A 19,618-nucleotide genomic window follows, 5' to 3' on the forward strand; every position below is an offset into this window, starting at 1 on the left:
CAGGCGCGCGCCCACGAAGCCCTCCCTTGCCCCTCTCTCGCGCTGTTGCGCGAGCGCCGAGGCCTCGGAGGGGCGGGGCGGAGTTCCAGGCCCCGCCCCCCGGCGGGCGCCTGCCGTTTCCGCTCCCGCCCCCGCGCTCTGCCCTGGGGCCTCGGGATGAGTCAATCACGTGACCTCACATCCGGCGCGGGAGTCCCGAGCTCGCGCTCGCGCCCTCGCCGCCGCCGCCGTCGCCGCCTCTGCGTGTGCCGCTCCCCGGCCCCGAGCCTCGGCCCCGGCCCCGCTGCCGCGTCCTCGTCCCCGCCGGGCCGGGCCCCGCGCCCCCGACGCCGGCCGCAGACCCTGAGGGACGGAGCGCGCGCCCCCGCGGCCCCCGCGCGGCCCCGGGAGCCCCCGGCCCAGCGAGCCCGCCCAGGGCCCCGGGGGCGGCGGGGCGGCGGGCCCGGGCCATGGCGCTGAGCTGAGCGCGGCGGCGGGAGACGACGAGGGGGAGGAGGCGGAGGAGGAGGAGGAGGAGGAGGAGGAGGCGGCGGCCGGTGAGTGAGTGCGGGGGCGCCGACACGGACTCGGGTGGGCCGGGCCCCTGCGGCGGCCTCGGGAGCGGCTCCTGATGGGTCACCGGGCCCGCGGCCCTCCCCTCCGGCCCAGACGGAGGCGGTGTCCCTTTTTGGAGGGGGGAGGCCAGGGCGTTTGGGGTTAAGGGACTTGGCCAAGGTCACACGTGTCCGAGGGCGGATTTGGACTCAGGTCCTCCTGACCCCAGGGCCGGAGCGGGGCCCCCTGCCGCCTCTTCTCGTTTTTAGCCGAAAATCGAGATTTAACTGGTGGGGAGGAGGGGAACGGGACGCCTTGTGCGTAGTTCTGGGTTCTGCGGTCCCGTGACCTCCGTGGCCGGGCGCTTATTCCCCAAGATCCGGGTGGGTGTGGGGGGGCGGGTCTCACTCGAAAGAAAACTCGCTTTTGGTGGGTTTGGCTTGTCCGAGTGGGGCCCGGAGCTCGGGCCCCTGACTGTGACAAGACCCCGGCTGGGGGGCCCCCCTCCGGGGAGGCTCCGGCCTCAGCGCCCGTGGGACAGGCCACGAAGTTGTTTCCCTTCGTCTTGAGCCTGCCTGGGCCCGCCGGCATCCGCGAGATGATATCCGTGGGGTTTGTAGGAATGGAACAGAAAAATCAGTGAGCGCCCTTTGACCTTTTCCTCCGAGTTCTGTGTGATGATGCTAACATTTAGAGAGAAAAACGATGTGGATTCCACCTTTGTTTTTAACCTAAAAGATGGAGACTTATGGATGGAGCTGTGGTACTGGTGGGGAGGATTTGTAAAAACAATAAGGAGGTCCTTTGCCTTTCAAAAGATTTTAATAAAAATGTTTTATTGATGTGCTGTTTTGATGTCAAACTCATTTTCATACCAGACTCATTAGGCCTTCCCACAAAGTTTAAGAAGGAAAACATTTCAGCCAAAGCAGCCAACAGGGGGTCTGGGTCTGATGGGCTGCTGTGCCGAGCCCTCTCCGGTGTCTGCGCCGCCAAGGCCCAGGGGGAGGCTGAGGACCCAGTGGTTCCTCACCTTTGGGACCCCTCTGCAGCTTTGGATACTGTACACCTCTCCCGTGGGCAGGTGCTTCGCCCTTGACATTGTATCACTGCCATCTTGGTTCATCTCACGTGCTGCTTCTGTCAGAGGCCCTTGGTCTTTCCTTCCCCCCTCTGCCCCTTGCCCAGCTGCTGGTGCCTCCCAGTCGGGGCTCCCTTTATCTGTCCCTCTTGTGTCTGCCTCGGGTTTGTCTGTGGCAGAAGGGAGGCTCTTTAGGGCAGAGACTTTGTTTTAACTTTCCACTTTGGACTTTAGCCTTGTGCCCCGCAGAGGGTAGGAGTTTCTGAAATCCTTGCTGATTGATTCTCCTCCTCCCCTGTCTTACTGCTCCTTCTTGGTTTTCTCTGCTGGATCATCATTTTCCTCCAGATACTGGAGGTTGTCTACCCAGGTCGGCACGAAGCAGTTATGGCCTGCCTGTTTGATTCTCTTCTGGAGGAAGAGGCAGGTGGTCAGGTGTTCCCTGTAACCCACACACTTGGTTGGAGCTCTGTAATTTCTCAATCCAGAACTGTAGTTTCCAGCTCCTGATGCCATCCATCCCCATCCAGATCTCCAAACCAGCAGGTAGATGATGACTTGATTGAAGGAATTCATGAGATTCTTTTTTTTTTTTTTTGCTTTTTGGAGGGGGGAGGGCAGGGCAGTTGGGTTTAACTGACTGGCCAGTAAGTGTTAAGTGTCTGAGGCCAGATTTGAACTCAGATCCTCCTGACTCCAGGGCTGGTGCCCTATTCACTGTGCCACCTAGCCTCCCCCGTTCATGAGATTCTTGGTCGAATTTCTGTCTCTTTTGGTAAATGGGCACAGTGCTAGGAGATTTTACGAATGCCAGTCTTACCAAATAATCAGGACTTTCCATTTGAGGGGTCAGAAATGTCTTCTCATAGACTCATCCCAGATACCATCTTTATCCCCTCTCCTGGAGAAGTCTGTGATCTTGTCATGTGACTGAAACTTCCTTAGTATTTTTTTCATTCGTAGCCACGTCAACATTGATATGTCACCAAACAAGACTTAAATGCCTATTGTGTGCTAGGCAGTGGGGATACAGGTCCTGCAGTTGAGGTGGTTAGTCTCAAGGATGAGTGAGAAGGCCCATTCTGAATGCTTACAGGTGCAAGCCAGGTGCTCACATACTGGGAATAATGTCACCTTGATGCTCATGGGGCCCCAGCTTTCCCACTTAGCAGCCATTAAAGATTTATGGACTGTCTAAAAATTCCTTGATTCTGTTGCTGTCCTTTTCCTGTCCCTGCTGCAGTCGCTTTGGAAGGGAAGAGAGAGATACACAAGACTGAAAGGTGTTTGGTAGGTTTGACCATCATAAACCAGAGCTCTGCTCCTCTGCTGGGGCTGAGTCTTGTGCCCCGGAGAGGTTGGTACTTGGCCAGTACTGGGAAGGAGTCTTTACAGGACCACTGTAAGAGCTGCTGGAACTTGTGCTCTGTCGGCACAGCCTTTAAGAAGCCCTGGTCAGCTGCCCCCTCTGCCAGGAGCAAGCATGAAGTCCCGGCCTGGGAGTGGGGATAGTGAGCATGCTGTTAATTAGCAAATGATGAAAGAGTGGAGTTCCTCTTCCAGAGGGCCCAGCACTTTGCAGCTTACTTCCTTTTCTAGCCACCGGGCTGCCTGGGAGCAGGCCCATTACCCGAGACCACCATCCATCTAGTTTTGATGCTCCCTCCCTGGCCTCTTTCCTCTGAGGGGAGGGCTTGAGTGCAGAGCAGTCAGCTCTTCCCAAAGCCTTTCCTTCGTGGGGGCCTTTGCCTCCAGTTGCTCTGCTTGATGTCCTCCCCCAGTCCCCCTTTCCATTTCCTTTTGTGTATTGTGGGCCAGTTAGACTGTATGCTCTTTGAGGGTCCTTGTATTCCCAGTCCTTAGCCTAGTGCCGGACACAGAGGATGAATGGGAAACGTTTATTGGCTGTTCATTGATGGAACAGATAAATTGGTCTTGGATTTCTTACTTAGGACCATTCATATGCTATGGGATGGGGGAAGAAATGTTACCCTTCTTTCCTAGTGTCTCCAGAACCTGAGGGCAGTTTGGGGACAGTGAGGCTCCCTTTTGTATTCGTTATTTCCATTGAAAAGTCCCTTCATGTTTTTGCCATAACAGTTTTATTCTGGTGACTGGTTTTTGCTTATTAGAGTGTTGGAGGTAGAGTAGATCTTTAGAATCATTTAGTCCCAAGGTTCTTTAGTCAGCTAATCAATACTAAGCACCTCCTGGGGCCAGGCACTGTGCTAAGCTCCAGTGATACAAAAAAGAGGCAAAAGACAATCCCTGCTTTCAAGGAGCTCACGGATTAGTGGGCGAGACAAATGCAGAGGCTCATACGGACAGACTGGAGACGGTGAAGTGGGAACAGCTGGTGCAGGGAATACAGTGGTTAAGGAAGACTGGGAAAAGCCCGACTTGAAGGAAGCCGGAGGTGGAGAGGATTCCAGATGTGGGGGACAGCCAGCACAAGTGCCCAGAACAGCAAGGCAGCCAGTATCACAGCTCACCGAGTCCATGGTGGAGAGGAAAGTGGGAAGGTGGGTGCGGGTTGTGGAGGGCTTTGATAGCCAGACTGGTTTCTCTTTGATCCTGGAGGTGATAGGGAGCCCTGGAGTAGGGGTCAGTGAGTTACATCTTCAGACCTCTGCTTAAGGAAGAACATTTGGATAGCTTAATTCAGAGTGGTCTGGAGTGGGCAGAGATTTGTGGCAGAGAGGTGATGCTGAGGGCTTGCTGCCAGGGTGGTGGTGTTGGAGGAGAGAGGGAAGCATATCCCAGAGGTATTCTGAAGGTAAAAACACCCAGGGGTGATGTTGGTGCCCTCAGCAGTAATAAGGAAGGAGGAGGAAGGGAGAAGGGTTTTTTTTTTGGGGGGGGGGAAGATAATGAGGCTTTTTTCTTTTTTAACATACTGAGTTAAGATGTGTATTGGAACATCCAGTTAAAAATATCCAATGGGTAGTTGCAAATGCTAGACTGGAGGTCAGCAGAAAGGTTAGGACTGGAGAAGTACATTTGAGAATCATCGGTATGGTTATAATTGAATCCTTGGGAGCTGATGAGATCAGCAAGTGAAATAGAATAGAGAGAAATCAGGACTGAAGACAGAGCCCTGGGGAGGCTGAGGCCGGTGTGAATTGAATGACTATCCAGCAAAGAAGTCTGGAAGTAGTGGTTAGATAGGGGGGAGGAGAGCCAGGAGAGAGGTATCTGGAGCCCTTGGGAGAAGAGAGTATCGGGAGGCGAGAGCACCGAGCAGAGGGAGAGAAGGAAGAGGATTGGGAAGAGCCATTCAGTCTGGAGCGGAAATGACCCTTAGCAACTTTGGAGAGAGCAGCTTTAGTTGAAGGCTAACATTGGAAGCCAGACTGCAGAAAGTTAAGAGAATGATAGGAAGGGAAAGAAAATCTCTTCGACAACCTTCTACAGGAGATCAGCCACAAGAGGGAGGCGGGATAAGAGGATCAAAGCTGGCTGAGGAAGATGGATCAAGGTGAATGTTGTGCCCCCCCCCCCCCCATGAGGACATGGACATACGTGTAGCTAGAAACTAAGCAGCCAGGGAGAGAAGAAAGACAAGTGATTTAAATAGCAGGGATGGTAGAGGAGGCAGTCTTTTGGAGAGGAGGGGATGGAATGGATCACTCATACAGAGACAGAGCTTTGACTTGTTTAGGAGTAAGGTCATGTAAGACCAGGGTGAAGGAATAGATAGTGTGACAGAAGGCATCTGGGATGTGACCAGCAGAAGGGGGGAGGACAGAGGGCTCTATTTAGCTCTGGCAAAGCCAGGTTCTCAGCTGAGGGGGTGGGCTTTGGGGGACTCTGGGAGGAGTGGATAGTTTTGGAAGATCTTTGGGAGGGTTGATAAGGGAAGCAGATCAGGATTGCCTTGCAGCAGTGGGGGCCCAACTGAAGTTATGCAACAATCAGCCAGGATTTCCTCTCTGTTTAGCAGTACTTGTAGAAGCAAAAGTGGTGAGCTGATAGGGGAGTGACCCAAGGCTTGGCAGGGCAAGATCATCATATATGATAAGGAGACACGGGACTGAGTAGAGAGCATTCACCCTTCGTTCACCAAGTGGTCAAAGTGGGGAAGGGAAGACAGGATAGCCAGGATTGAGGGATTGAAGGATAGGGGGTCATTGTGTGGGCAATGGATAGGGTTTGGGGTTGTAGGCAGAGAGAGAATAATTTGTGATCAGATAGGGGAATTTCTGAGTTCCTGTACTTGGAAGGGGTGCACTTTTGGGTGATGGCAGGATCTTTGTGTATGGCTGAAGTAGGTTGGAGGAGAAGGTCATGGGAGAAAGTCAGGAACTGTGAGGTTGGGATTTTTGCAGGTGTGTTGCTGTATGCTGAAGAGCTCCCTACTAGGAAGGCAGGAGCTGGGGAGGAGAGGCAGGCAGAACTGGGCCCTGAACTCAGTGTGGAAAGAAAGGTGCTCTGGCAGTCAGGAGGCAACAGCTGCCAGCATTTTGTTGATTGAGGGAATCTCACAGGGGGTGGGAGCCCTTTGTCAGCCTGGGGAAGCCTGTGGGCACCTCAGAATACTGTGTGTAGATGGATGAAATATGGAGGATTGCAAAGTCAGCCAATGGTATGCCAATGCATTTGAAAATATTTGAAAATGAAGTCATGGGCCCCAGTTGAGATCTTCTGATTTCCATAGTTCAGCTCCTTTATTTTATGGTTATGGCCATTAAGACCTAAAGGGGTCTCAGTTTGCTGGGATTTCACCTGGAAAATCTGAGACTTTAAAAACAGTGGTGTTTCAACTCACATCAACACAGTGAGAGCACAGAGTCATAGCCCACACTGAGAATCTTCCATTTCTGTCCAACTCATGGACCACTGGCTGATTCTACTGAGCATACTCTAGTCTCCCGGGTTCCACTCATGGCCTAATGCTGAGTTCACTTGTCATATCTTCTTTTCTTTTGGCTGCTGGGTGACAAATTTCTTCTGTTTAATGATTGGTGACCAACAGTCCTTTGGCTAAGTCATTGCCTCCAGCAAGGTACCCCGTGTTTCCCCGATAATAAGACCTATCCCGAAAATAAGCCCTCCCCCGAAAATAAGCCCTAGTGAGCTTGCTACCGTAGTGAAGGTGATCCCCTGCGCTACACGCTACATTACGGTACCCTCTGTATGCACCATCCCCCCCCCCCAAACGCACGCCGCGCTCCGAGCTGCATCCAATCAGAGCTGCAGCAGTGAGCGTCATCCTGTTCTTCCCCAGTGATTTGCTTGCTGGCACCATTGAGAGCAGTGCCGCGGAGGAGATCTGTTTATTAAAATTGCTGTCAATGTTCATTAAAATAAGCCCTCCCCTGAAAATAAGCCCTCTGGTGTTTTTCTGTCCAAAAAAATTAATAAGACAGTGTCTTATTATCTGGGAAACACGGTAGATGTTAGCATGTTAGCATTTTATATTGATCTTCATGGATCAGGGTTAGGCACTTTTGGGTAGTCGGATTATCCTGTAGAAGTTGATAAACAGGTTGCAGCTGGAACTACTTTTCTTGGAACTCAAGGGGAGCATTTGCAACCAAATCACCATGATGGCAAAGTCTGCCTGCCTTCTGGATAGTCCTGGAGATCACCATTGAATGAAAGGGAGAGTTACCCAAAGGGAGGTGGGCAGGTGACAAAAACGGGCTTCCTTATTTGGCCATCCTGCCTGGGGATTTGCCTTTCCTCTCTTTCCTGTTCCCCAAAGCCAGTTCATTAGGAAACTTCTAGTCCAGCAGCATGATGGGCAAAATAAACTTTGGTGGGAAGTTTTGGAACCCACCTCAACTCCTATTTAAAACATTACTTCTCTGGCAAAATGCTTCTATTTCTCTATGAGCAGTTTGTAGGTGTGGGCCCGGTTCGTTGGGAATTGGGAATTTTCTTCAGGTGATAGAACTTTGAATTTGGACAGTGTGTTTACCTCTACGCCAAGGCTAGGCAGGCAGGTGGACAGCGGGTGAGCCCTCCTTGAGAGCAGGGATGTCTGCATTGTTTGTGTCTCTTAGCTGCCTGGCACCGACACAGAGTAGACATTGAATCAGTAAGGCCTTGTGGGTTGGTGACTGACAGACAGTATTTCCAGTCAGTCCTCAAGCATTTATTCAGTGTTTGCTCTGAGCCAGGTGCTGGAGAGCTAGGCTAGCCCAGCATGGATTTCCATGGTTACTAACCCAGGACAGGCCTCCCACTTCTCTCCTAGAAAGGCAGTCTTGCCCAACTTCAGGGAACTTCTCAGAGCCTGTTTTCTCTTCTTGGAAATGGGTAAAAAGCAACTAGCTTTTTGTGGTGCAGTTTTACATTTCTATATATTTGCATTTATGGTTTTGTTTGAGCCTCCCAAGAGATATTTCCTCAGTGTCAGGCCCAGCCGATGCACTGCTCCCTTTTCAGCACGTGTTGCCCTTCCCCTTTGGGCCAGGCCCAGTCAGGGCTCGGGGTGTTGCTGTGGCTTGTCATTTCCCTGCTAGTCCGGGAGTTCCCTAAGACTCAGACACTGGCTTATTGACACTTAGCCCTGCCTGTGCCTGCCAGCCTCAGCTTCTTTTGACTCTGGAAATGCTCTTACAGGATGGCCACGTCTTTTGCATTTCTCGTCTGTCCTCACTGGTGCCCGGAAGAAAGTCCAGAGACCCAGCAGTGAGCTGGGGGAGGCCGGCTCTGCCTTCGGTTTCCAGCCTCCCTTAACTCTAGTTGGCCCTCTCTTCATCATTTCCCATTTATCCTCTTTAGAGCTCATTTGCATTTATTTGCTTCTTGGCTCCCTCTCTTCCACTTTAGACTCTGAGCTCCTTGAGAACAGAGACTGACTTTGGCCTTTCCTTGTATGCCCAGCACTTTGCATGGTGTCTGGCACATAGCAGGGACTTACTGAATGCAGATTGACTGACTGATATAAGTGACCTGGGGTTGTGCAGAGGAGAGAGCCCCATGGAGGAGCTGCTGTTGGCAGCTTTTGGAGGGAATGCGTACCCAGCCTGACTAGCCGAGATCACTGATCCTTGGGAGCGTTTAAGGATTGCTTGTCTGGGTTTCTTGTGTCTGTATCTTTTAAACATAAGTTAGTTGGAGAGTTGCTTCTGTATCCTCATGTCTTTAGACAATTTCCTTTTCTCTTATGTGAATTTTCTCTTTGAGTTTTCTGAATATAATTTTAAAAATAGTTTTATTGTTGCCTTTGGCTTTAAAAAAAAGCCCAACCCCAACCCCAGGCATTTCTTGCTGTGTCCCCTGTCCCCAACCCTTCCAACTCCCTCTGCCTTCTACCAAAGAAAAATAGGGCAAAGCCAACTGCCAAAAGGAACCTAACATTCCACACCCTTAGCTCCCCACCTCTGTTGAAGGAGGGAGGTATATCTTCTCCTCTTTTTTCCAGGGCCAAGTCAGAGTATATTTGTAAAGAGCTTAGCATGGTTTCTGGCACATAGTAGGTGCTCTGTAAATGCTAGATGCTAGCTACCTCTTAAGTTTGATATGACTGTGAAACATCTACTTGGAAATGTCTAAAAGACAGTTGGTGATTTGGAACTGGAGCTCAGGGGAGAGGCTGGGGGGCTGCATCTAGTGATCTGGGAGTCCTGGGAAAGGGCTGGTCCAGCCTGGGAGTGCTCTTGGGCTAGAGGGATTCCACTGCCCTAAGGCCGCCCCTTTAGTTGTCTACACATGGACAAATACTGACTGCATTGGTAGTATAGGTAAGTGGATTTGCAGCTGATTGAAAAACTGTGCTCCAAGGTTTTTCATTAGGGCAATGCTGACAACTTGAAGGGGTCCAGGGTATCTAGTAACATGGGGGCTAGGTCTGTCCCTACCCCTTCTTGAATTTTTACTTGAGTTGGTAGGCATGAACTGGGGCAAGGTGGCACATGCTTCTGAGGTCCACTCTTTGGGGATCTGAGGTTGCTGGACTGCTTGAGATCCAAGGATGAGCTTCTGAGAGCTGGTGGAGTCTGGGCCGGACAGGGAGGACCAGTCTCATGTAGAATTAGGAGGCAGTGGAGAACCAGGAAAAGTTTCTGAGCGATGTAGTAATATAAACAGCTCAGATCTTGGCTTCCCAAAGCAAAGACCTGACCATATGTATCAGGCTAGTGGGGAGCTGCAGAGTCCCAATGGGAGGTTTAAAATATTTTCCAGATGAGTAAGTTAGGAGAGAGTTTTTGTTTTTGTTTTTTAGTCCTCTCCTAATAGAGCCCAGGGTGGATGAGGGGTGCTGAAGGGACAGCCGGGCATGTGGACCATGTCGTCTTTGGATAGGATCTGCCTGCTGCAGGGCTGAGTGCCTTTATTTGGGCCACATTCTAACTGTTGCATTTCTCAGTCCCCAGCATGGGGTAGTGGAGACAGTGAAATCTGTGTGTGTTTTTTAAGGAGCCATGACTGGACCAGATAGTGAGTCCTTGGAGACTGCTAGGTTAGTGGATGGGCAAGGTACCTTTGATGGCCACATATGCTCTGTGGGCAAGATGTGGGGTGATGGGCATGTTGGCTGTATTCTGAGCTTCCTCCGTGACCAGGGTGGGCGAGTGTCTCTGGGCCTTGCTATGCACCAGAGGAGGAGGAGGGTCTGTTGCAGAAATGGGTAATGTTTAGCTGGGATAAAACTAGACCTAGATGACATGCTCCATGTCTTTAAGTATTTGAATGGCTGGCTTTGTTCTGCCAGGCCCCAGCGTGTGTCCGTGTGTCTGCTTTTGTGTGAGTGTGTGTGTCTTGTGTCTGTGTGTGAGTGTGTGGGTGGGTGGGGCTGCAGCAGAGGGGCTGATTGCCTGCCTCGGGGCGTTTCTTTTTCACTTACTGGTGGGCCTAGCTCAATGGCCCCTGCAGTCCCTTCCAATGCTGAATCCTGTGATTCTCTTGTTACCCTCGTAAGGGAGCTGGCCAGAATTTGCCAAGTGTGCCAGTAAGTAGATGGATTGCCTGAGCAAGTGCACCATCAACCTTGGAGCCCCAGAAGAGGGCACAGGTTTTTGGACTGGCATCTGGCACAGTGCCACCTAGTACATGGTAGACAGTAGGCGCTGAATAAATACCCATTGCCTGATTTATCCACCCCTGGCTTCTGGCCCCCTCCTAGTTAAATAAGGAGGCCAGAAGATGTGGGTAGAGAGATCCAGATCTGGGCACATGGTAAGAATGAGGCTCCTGTGCTCCCTGGGCAAAGGCCAGATCCAGAGGGGCCCCTTTCTCCCTCTGGGTTGTGAGCGCTCAGAAGAGAGAGATTGGGAAAGCAGGCGTCATTGGAATTTGCATCAGCTTTAAAACAGTATCTAAAGGGCAATTTCATTGCTTTCCAGCAAATGCCAGCATTTTGAATCATAAGATTTTGAGTTGGTTTGGATCTTAGGAATCACTGAGTGAAAGCCCTACATTTTGCAGGAGAGGACATTGAAGCCTTGAGAAATTACCGGACTTGTCCAAGGTCCCTGAGGTGATGAGTGATGAGAGGAGATTGGAGCTGTGTTCTGACTCCCCAGCCAGAGAGGACTCGGGTGTGGCCTCTGTCATAGCTCCTGCTACTGTGTGCTTGTGCCTGGCTCTGTAAACCTTGGGTGCCATCCCTGACCTTCTTGGGTCTCAGTTTTCTCATCTGTAAACTATAACAATGGGCAGTTACCCTTTTCCAGTTCTAAATTTATGATCCTTCAGTGAAAACATTTGTTAATTGGAACTAGCTCTGTACGGGTCAGGGTTCTCATAATGTAAAATGAGTAAAATGATGGCCTCCCCTGGCTCTCAGGTCTTACGTGGCAGATGTGATTATTTTGTTGTTGTCACTTAGCTTCTGAAGGGTCAGTTTGCCCCCCCACAAGGACAGAAGATGAACTTGATAAATCTTTATCCAAGTGTATGCTCGAAGCCTCCAAAGTCTCACCTTAACATTAGGTTAGCTCCTTCCTCCCTGATTCTTCTGTCTTGTTGGCTGGATCCTTCTCCCTGATCTCACCCTCTAACCATAGGTGATCTTCCAAGTTGTCTTGGGTTCCCTCCCCTCCTTTCCTCCTCCCATCTCCGACTGCATGTCCAGCAGATATCTTAAACTTAAAACATCCAAAACAGAACTCAGTCATTTCCCTCCTAAACTCTTAGCCCCCCTCTTCCCTTCCTCGCCATCCTCTCAGTACCTCAGGCTCCCCCATTAGGAGTCCTCCTGGATTCCTCACTGTCTCACTCTCCATATTTAATATGGTGCCAAGGTCTGTAGATTTCACCTTTCCAATGTCTTTTGAATATGCCCCCTTCTCTCATCTGATTTGTCCCCACCCTGGTGCAGACCTTGTTACCTCACCCTTGGACTCCCTTCCTTCTCATCATTCGTTCACCTTAGTGACTTTTCTAAAGCGCAGGTCTGAACACGTCACCCCCCTCCCTCCAGGTTAGCTCCGATGGTTCCCTATTGCCCCCAGGAGCAAATACAAAATGCTGTTTCGCATTCAAGGCTTTTCCTAAGGGTCTTCCCTCCTCCCTTTGCAGTCTTCTCACCTTACTCACCTGCCAGTGCTGTTCTGACCCTGGCCTCCTGCATGGCCCACAAACAAGGCGCTCTAGCTCTTGGCTCTGGGCATTTTCTCTGACATCTTCTGTACTTGGAATGCTTCCCCTTCTCATCTGACTGCCAGCCTCCCAGCCTTCTTTCAGATCCCAAGTAAAATCCCCTCTTTTACCAGAAGCCTCTTCATTTTCATGCCCTTCTGTCTGTCCATTATTTCCTCTTTTTTTTTTTTTTTTTAAAGCAATTGGGGTTAAGTAACTTGCTCAAGGTTACAGGGCCAGGTGTTTCTGGGTGGGTGCTAAGTGTCTGAGCCTGGATTTGATCCCAGGTCATCCCGACACTGGAGCCATGCTCTTACTTGCTGTGCTACCTGGCCACCCCCATTATTACCTCTTTTGAAGGGAGAGGGAAAGAAGGTAAATTTTGATGTCTGAAAGCTGCCTCGTTAGTTAACTTGGGGTTTACTGGCTAGATTTCTTTTCAAAGACCAAACCTTAAGCCCATTTCACTCTTGGAGCTCATAGATTGGGCAGCTTGGTTGTCCATTTGGGTCTCTGCCCAAGCACCACTTAATGGTTATTTTTTGGATCCTCCTGGCTCAGAGGGAACTTCAGTACTGACTGTTTCTCTTTTGGCCAGCAACCCTGAGGGTCTCCCCCTCCCAGTTGGATTTTTTTTTTTTAAAGGGGCCATCCCTTGCCTCTCTTTTTTTTTTTTTTTTTTTTTTTAAAGCAATCGGGGTTAAGTAACTTGCTCAAGGTTACAGGGCCAGGTGTTTCTGGGTGGGTGCTGAGTGTCTAAGCCCGGATCTCCAGGTCATCCCAACACTGGAGCTGGTGCTCTTACTCGCTGTGCTACCTGGCCTCCCCTCTTGCCTCTCTTCTTAAAAGAGACCTATTCATTGAATGGGCGCCACCTCACTCACAGTGAGAACATGAAGACTTCTCTTAGTCTAGAAGGGCCAGGGTCTCCCAGTGCATCTGATGGCTTTGGAGGAGAAAGTCAGGCTGGTGACCTTGCACAGCCTTCCCTCCCTCACCTCAAAGCCATGTTGGAGCTCAGAAATTCCTATCAAACGGCCTTTCCTCAGTGACTCTCTTTCTACCCTGGGCCTCCACAGCCTCTGGCCTACAGGTAGATGCTTGTTGATGGACCTCTGTCCTGGTGCGCCCTCTGGTGGAAGAAGAGGCTGAATCCCTGTTCTTCTCTGCTTTGCCCCTAAGGCTTTGTGTTGGTGTCTAGGGGGCCAGGACCCTCCAGGGCAGGGCCGATTGTGGTTTTGTCTCTGTGCCCTCGGCACGCAGCAGCCTGGAGGCTTTCACCCAGTTGGTGTTGGTGCCTAGTACCTTCCTGTGGGAGCAGGCACTTGGGCACAGTCGAAACAAATGCAGTGTGTGAAGCTGGGGAATGTGCGCCTGGACATGAGTGCCTGCCAGCGGTGATTGTCCTCAGACTACAAGCTGGGCCAGTCTGCTCTCATGGTGGCAGTCTTACCAGAGTAGAAGAGCTCGGTGTAATGGGATAGTGGAGTTGTCCACAAGGATACGTGCTGGTGGATCTTAGAAGCATGCTTCTCCTTTTGAGAGGATCTTTGAATTAACTTCTCTTTCCCAATTATAACTTATTTTTTTTTTTAAATTTTTTAAGCAATCAGGGTTAAGTAACTTGCTCAAGGTTACACGGCCAGTTATTTCTGGGTGTGGTACTGAGTGTCTGAGCCCGGGATTCGATCTCCAGGTCGTCCCAACACTGGAGCCGGTCCTCTTACTCGCTGAGCCACCTGGCCTCCCCAATTATAACTTATTTTATTAGCACCATCGCATTGTTTGGCTGCATACAAAAAGTGTACTTATACAAAGAATGCATGTTACAAATGTAAATAGAATGTTAGTTCGGGGTGTGCTGTGTACAATGGTCTTCCTCAAGCCTAAACACAGAAACAAAAGGCTGTATTATAGAGACAGCCTGAGATAGGAAGTGATAAAATGGGCATTGACTAAAGCTTTGTGGAGACTTTGCGGGTAGACTTGTGAAATTTCCATGTATTCATGAAATTTATTATGTCATCCCCATTGTTAGGGTCTTAGGACTGGCCTCAACCTGCTAATGGTGGGTTTATAGATTTAAAAAGCTGTCAGTTCAGCTCAGTAAGTATTTCCTCAGAGCCTACCTTGATAGAGATGCCAGGAATCATCAGGAGGCGCAGAAAGAAATGTCGAGGACCTCAGCACACAATTCTGAACGTCGCTTCCTATATTAGCTAATCTGTGTGTACGTCCTGTGTAAAGCTCCCACTTTACCTTCAGCTCCTTCTACTAGCTTGCAAACTCCTTGACACCCAGATCTCTTTCTTGTTTTATCTGCACCCACTGTAGCGTTTAACGTGTAAAAGGTGCTCAATAAATGCCTTGTGAGTAAATGAATAACTCCAAGATGGAATGTCCTGAGTACAAAGAAATCCAGACAACATGGTCTAAGAGGGAGAAATGCCTTTCCTTGAGGGGGATCAGCAAACTTCTGGAGGACCTTTTCATGCTAAACTCTGGGGATACAAATATGAAGAAGACATTCCCTGCCCTCTGGGAGCTGACAGACCGATGGGGAAAACCAAACAAAAAGAAGCTCTGGGGCAGGGAGGGCAGGCTGCCTGGGGACTGGCTATGATAGTGCAGTGGAGGGCAGCCAGGTGGGGAATGTGACATAGGGGAGGAACTCTCCATTGGCTCTCTGCTTAGCACAGCCCCTCCGATCAGGAGTGACATTGGCCTCCTCCCTCACATACCCAAACAGCACCTGGGCAGGCTTCAAGCTAGAGGCTTTAGTTAGCTATTTCCCAGAGGTACTTTAAAATGGAGGTCCCCAGCCTGTTTGGGGCTTGCCTGAGGTTTCCCTGAGCACCCTGCCCCTTCTCACTCAGAAGCAGCAGAGACAAAGGAGGGGAAGAGCAGCTTCTCTTCCTTTGCTTCAGTCTCTTGGATCCCCATTTCCTAGTCTTGGTAGGGCCAGCTGGGTGATGAGGCAGACTGTGCCCCACCAGGCAGTGGGAGCTAACCTTCATTCAGTAACAGTCAATGCTCACGGATCAGTGAAGCATCTTCTGACTGTCTCCTTTCTTTCCTGGGCTTTCCCCTGTCCAAACTGCTTGCATACACTCAGAGAGGAGGAAAGTGAACATTGGGATTCATTTTCTTTTGTTTTGCTGCAGCCTTTTGTCCTGCCTTCAGGCCTTGAGGTTGTGGTGGGGCTGTCTCTGGTCCTGTCTGGCCCAAGGAGTGCCTGTCCCGAAGTGGGGCCATGGCTGGGGCTCTCAGCCCTCTGAGCAATGTTCTCTTAATAAGGACTAGAGAGCTTCAGTAGCATTGTTCACGCAGGGTGATTTTTTACCTGAAAAACACAAAATAAAAAGCCTCTAGTTTGGAGGCCATTAAATGCCTTTATTAGGCAGGGCTTGGCTTTGGCAAGTATATTGGGGTTTGTAGAGAGCTGCCAGTTTAAACAGTCTTATTCTAAACGGGCCACATGTAGCCTCATGACTTTCCCCATTGTCTCCTCAGTGAGCATGTGAGCTGCTCCTTGTACACAAGGACCAAGCTCACCTTTCTATTTCCAAGGGCATAAATGCTTGTTGACTGACTGACTGACTGATCAGTCCATAGCTGAGGATTTATTTATCCTCTTTAAGAATGTCTGGGTTTGGTCCAGGCTTAAGACATTTATTAACTGATAACCTCACCCTGGCTACTCACTTCCTAATGGACCTCAGTTTCCCAGTATGTAAAATGGAGACAGAAATACATGTGTGAACTATTTCAGTCAGTCATTTAACCCTGTTTGCCTCAGTTTCCTCATCCATAAAATGAGCTGGGGAAGGAAATGGCAAACCATTCCAGCAGCTTTGCCAAGAAAACCCCAAGTTGGGTCACAAAGAGTGGCCCCACCACAAAAAACCCCGCCCGGTTTGGCTGGGATGGGGAGAAGCAGACATGAAGGCTGCTGCTGGCCAGCTCTGTGGCGCATTCAGGAAGTACGCGCACAGACCACAGGGGGCTGGAGTGGTGGTGCGCTTTCCCCTGTGTGAGCTTGGTGGGGATTGGAACCCTTGGTTCTTGAATGCCATGTGAACAGAACGAGGCTCATCTTAGTGGCCTTGAAAGGAGAAAACCCAGTTTTTTAAAAAGAATTCTGTTTTATTGATGACCTTTGCCTTTGTAGTATGGCTGTTAAAACACGTTCCCTTTCCCCTTGAACCTTTCTTGGTTAACAAAGAAACACAACAAAATAGCAAATGCAGGGACTGCCTTTTTTTTTTTCAGAGTCTCGCTCGCATCTTTTAATGAGGGAGAAAGCTTGTTTCCTTCTCTATCCTCTCCCACCTTTGTTGGGTTCAGCTGCTCAGACATTCCTGGTTTTTCCTTTACATTGTTTCTTATCACCGGGTTGCATCAGCTCATTCCAGCCCTTCAGTTTCCCTGAAGGTCGTCATTGTTCTTGGGGAGCTTACGTTCTACATTCACAGATCAATACAAAGGAAGTAGTTTGGGGAAAGGGACGCTAACAGCTAAGGATCAGAAAGGGAGCCTTGAAGGGCCGCAGTTCCCAAGAGAGGCAGAGGGCAAACTGTGCAAAGATGGATCTGGAGAGTTTTCTGAGGGAATAGCTGGTAGATCCATTGGCCAGAATGCTCTGTGTGAAGGAGAGTAATACTTAACCACTTGGGAAGGGCGGGTTTAAAGGCAAATGGTGAAGAGAGATGAACATACACACCTATGGGATGGCCAGGCTGGACTAGAACACAGGGATAGTTCAGATGTGGAGATGGCAGTTTGATCAAACATGAAGGGACAGTTTAGAGAGAATGCGCAAGTGAGAAGTGGACGATTGATGCTCCGGCAGAGTCCCGAGGAGTGGTTAGAGCCTGGGCTAGAGTCACAGGGAAAAAAAAGCCCATTGATTTATCCAAAAAGAGATCTTTGACAACCTCCGGAGAGAGCTCACTTGAGTAGTGCAAGGCATTGAGAAGAGATGGAAGTCTTTCCACGAGTTTGGCTATGACAGGCAGCCTATGGTATGGTCAAGTTAAGGTTTTGGAAGGCATCTGGAAAGAAGCCAGTGGGTAGATAAGCAGAAATGGAGAATTGGGGAGGGGGAAGAGATTCTAGGAGGTGGAACAAGTATGGGATTTACCTTTGACAAAGGAGAAGGATTTCCTCCTTGTAGACTAACCTGGAAGATCAGAGAAAGGGGGTGGGTGTTGATGCTGAGAATAGGGGTTGTTTTGAAGTATGGCAATGATTTTTTTTTCTCCCAGGAACTGATGAAATAATCCCTCTACTGAGTGTGGAGATAGCAACCCTCACCCTGACAATAGAAGGTGTATACATGCATGGGAAGGCACAGATCCTTGGAGGAAACATAGTGAAGCCCGATTAACTGTGAAGAAAACCTAATAACAGATCTGGGGAGAAGAAAGCTGGTGTGGATATACAGACTATTTTTTCTTTTAGCTTGATTTTGAACTTAAAGAGCAAATAAAACAAACATCCCCATATACATCAGAAAATAGAAGACAGAATTTTACGTGGAAATAAATCTCCATTATTGGGGAGTGCTTTCCTTTTCCTTTTTCGTTTGCTTTCTTTTACTAGGGGCTGCTAATAGCTCAGCTTTCTTCTTTTGACAGTCATTTCTTCACATCCTTTGACCCCCTTTTTTGGGGGGGTGCTTTTTGCCTTTTATATGTCTCTTGTTTACGTATCTCGAACACCAAACCCTTACCTGAGAAATCTGATGCAAAGATTTTTTCCCATTTGACCTCTTCCCTTTGCGTTGGTCCATTAACCTGGCTGTACAGAACATTTTCAGTAATGTGTAATCCATTTTGCCTTTTGTAATTGCCTCTGTCCCCATTTAAGAATCCATCTCCTACCCATATCTGTGAGAGCTGTATGATCTGTTTCTCTCCCGTATCCCTCTCTCCATCTATAATACACATGATACATGTCATATACATGAACTGACGTTTTGAAGACTGTCCAAAATAACCTTTATTTCTTTGTAACTGATTGTTTTCCTTTAATAGATTTCCTAGACTTGTCTCTAGTCTTCTAACCAATGAAAAGCCTTCTATTTTGGGGCTTTTTGGAGGGGGGAGCATAGGGCAGTTGGGGTTAAGTGACTTGCTCAAGGTCACATGGCATGTGTGTGTGTGTGTGTGTGTGTGTGTGTGTGTGTGTGTGTCTGTCTGTCTGAGGCTGGATCCGAACCCAGGTTTTCCTGACTCTAGGGCTGGTGCTCTACTCACTGCACCACCTAGCTGCTCCAAAAATCCTTCTTTTCTGTCTTAGAAACCACTATAACCATAGCCCTAAAAGAAAGGCCAGCTTAGAGTTGGAGCCAGGCAGTGTTTCTACAGTGTCCAGGTGGGACCTGGAAGTTCTGTCTGACAGAAACTTGATTGTACCAGACCTTGAGTAAGGTCCTTCTGGCTCTGGGCCCAGGCTGGAACCTGTGTTACCATTTAGTTAGTATTTTGTATATTAAGGGAGAAAAACTTGAAATGAACTTTATGGTGCCATCATTGGGAAAGTTCCGGATCCTTTCCTTTTGGGATGAACATTCTTGGATTGTTTTTGCTCTATAGAATAGCCAGCAGTTTTTCACTGTAAATACTAGGAAGGGTTTGGTCAGAAGCATAATATCCTATAAGCTTCTTTCCATGTAGATAACGTCCAGGGTCAGGCTTGCTGGGTTGAATTGGGACCCCAGTGAACTGAGCTGGGCTTATTTGAATAGACTGTGTCCTGGACAGTTGGCAGTGGCTTCAGAATCAGCTCTGGAGAATCCAGTGAACATTTTCAATTGTTCAAAAATAGAGAAGTGCCAAATTTCTTTGATATTTTAATCTTTTGATAAGCACTTTTGGGAAAGCCCTTGGAGACTTTTTTTGTGTGAAGATTTTGTACAAAACAGTTCAGGCAGCCACAGCAACAGCAGCACCAGCAGCACTGGCCTCCTTGCCCTTATTTTCAGCTGCCCTTTGAAAACATCTGACAGCCCGAGCTGGGGAGGACTGACCAGGACTGACTGGCAGAAGTGTTAGTGGTGAGAACATTGGCTTTATTCTCTGGTTTGTGATTTGAAAATTGAATTAAAAAAAAATTTTGAAGTCACTTATAAAAAGGAACCACCAAGTGGTACCTGTAAGTTAATTGCATTTTAAAATGGAAATTTGAATGAGTTAATGTTGTAAGAATTTGTTAGTATTTTTTTTGCATGTAATTGGAACATTTTAGCATGTTTAACTATGTGATCTTTCTCGTTTTATTTGTTGCATTTTATACAAATTGTGACATGCCAAATTAAATAAGTGCCTGGACCTTTTCTGTTCCCATCATGGACTTTTTAGAACTTGAGAATTTTAAAAAGAGAAGTCTTTCCTTTCAGTGCACAGTTCCCCTCATTCTTTGGCTGCTGATTTTTCTTCACTAGATTCATTATATTTTACTCTGGAA

The 19,618-nt window shown here is 49.0% G+C and overlaps 1 protein-coding gene across 6 annotated transcripts in view; it reads left to right on the top strand.

Annotated features, from left to right (window-relative positions):
• The first annotated feature begins 443 nt into the window (after positions 1-443).
• The window catches only part of ATP13A3 (ATPase 13A3), a 73,542-nt gene continuing 54,367 nt past the window's right edge, over positions 444-19,618 (top strand). For 4 of the 6 annotated variants that reach the window (XM_069083280.1, XM_069083285.1, XM_069083284.1 and 1 more), the window contains exon 1: positions 444-536. The gene's annotated coding sequence lies outside the window, so the exon portion shown is untranslated. Of the gene's footprint in view, positions 537-15,984; positions 19,209-19,618 lie in introns of those variants that run through there. The other 2 variants (XM_069083282.1, XM_069083281.1) reach the window with 2 other exon arrangements.

The sequence above is a fragment of the Petaurus breviceps genome, unplaced genomic scaffold (assembly GCF_028583685.1).
Source record: "Petaurus breviceps papuanus isolate PSGF00001 unplaced genomic scaffold, PetGlider_PUasm1.0 173, whole genome shotgun sequence".
NCBI lineage: Eukaryota > Metazoa > Chordata > Mammalia > Diprotodontia > Petauridae > Petaurus > Petaurus breviceps.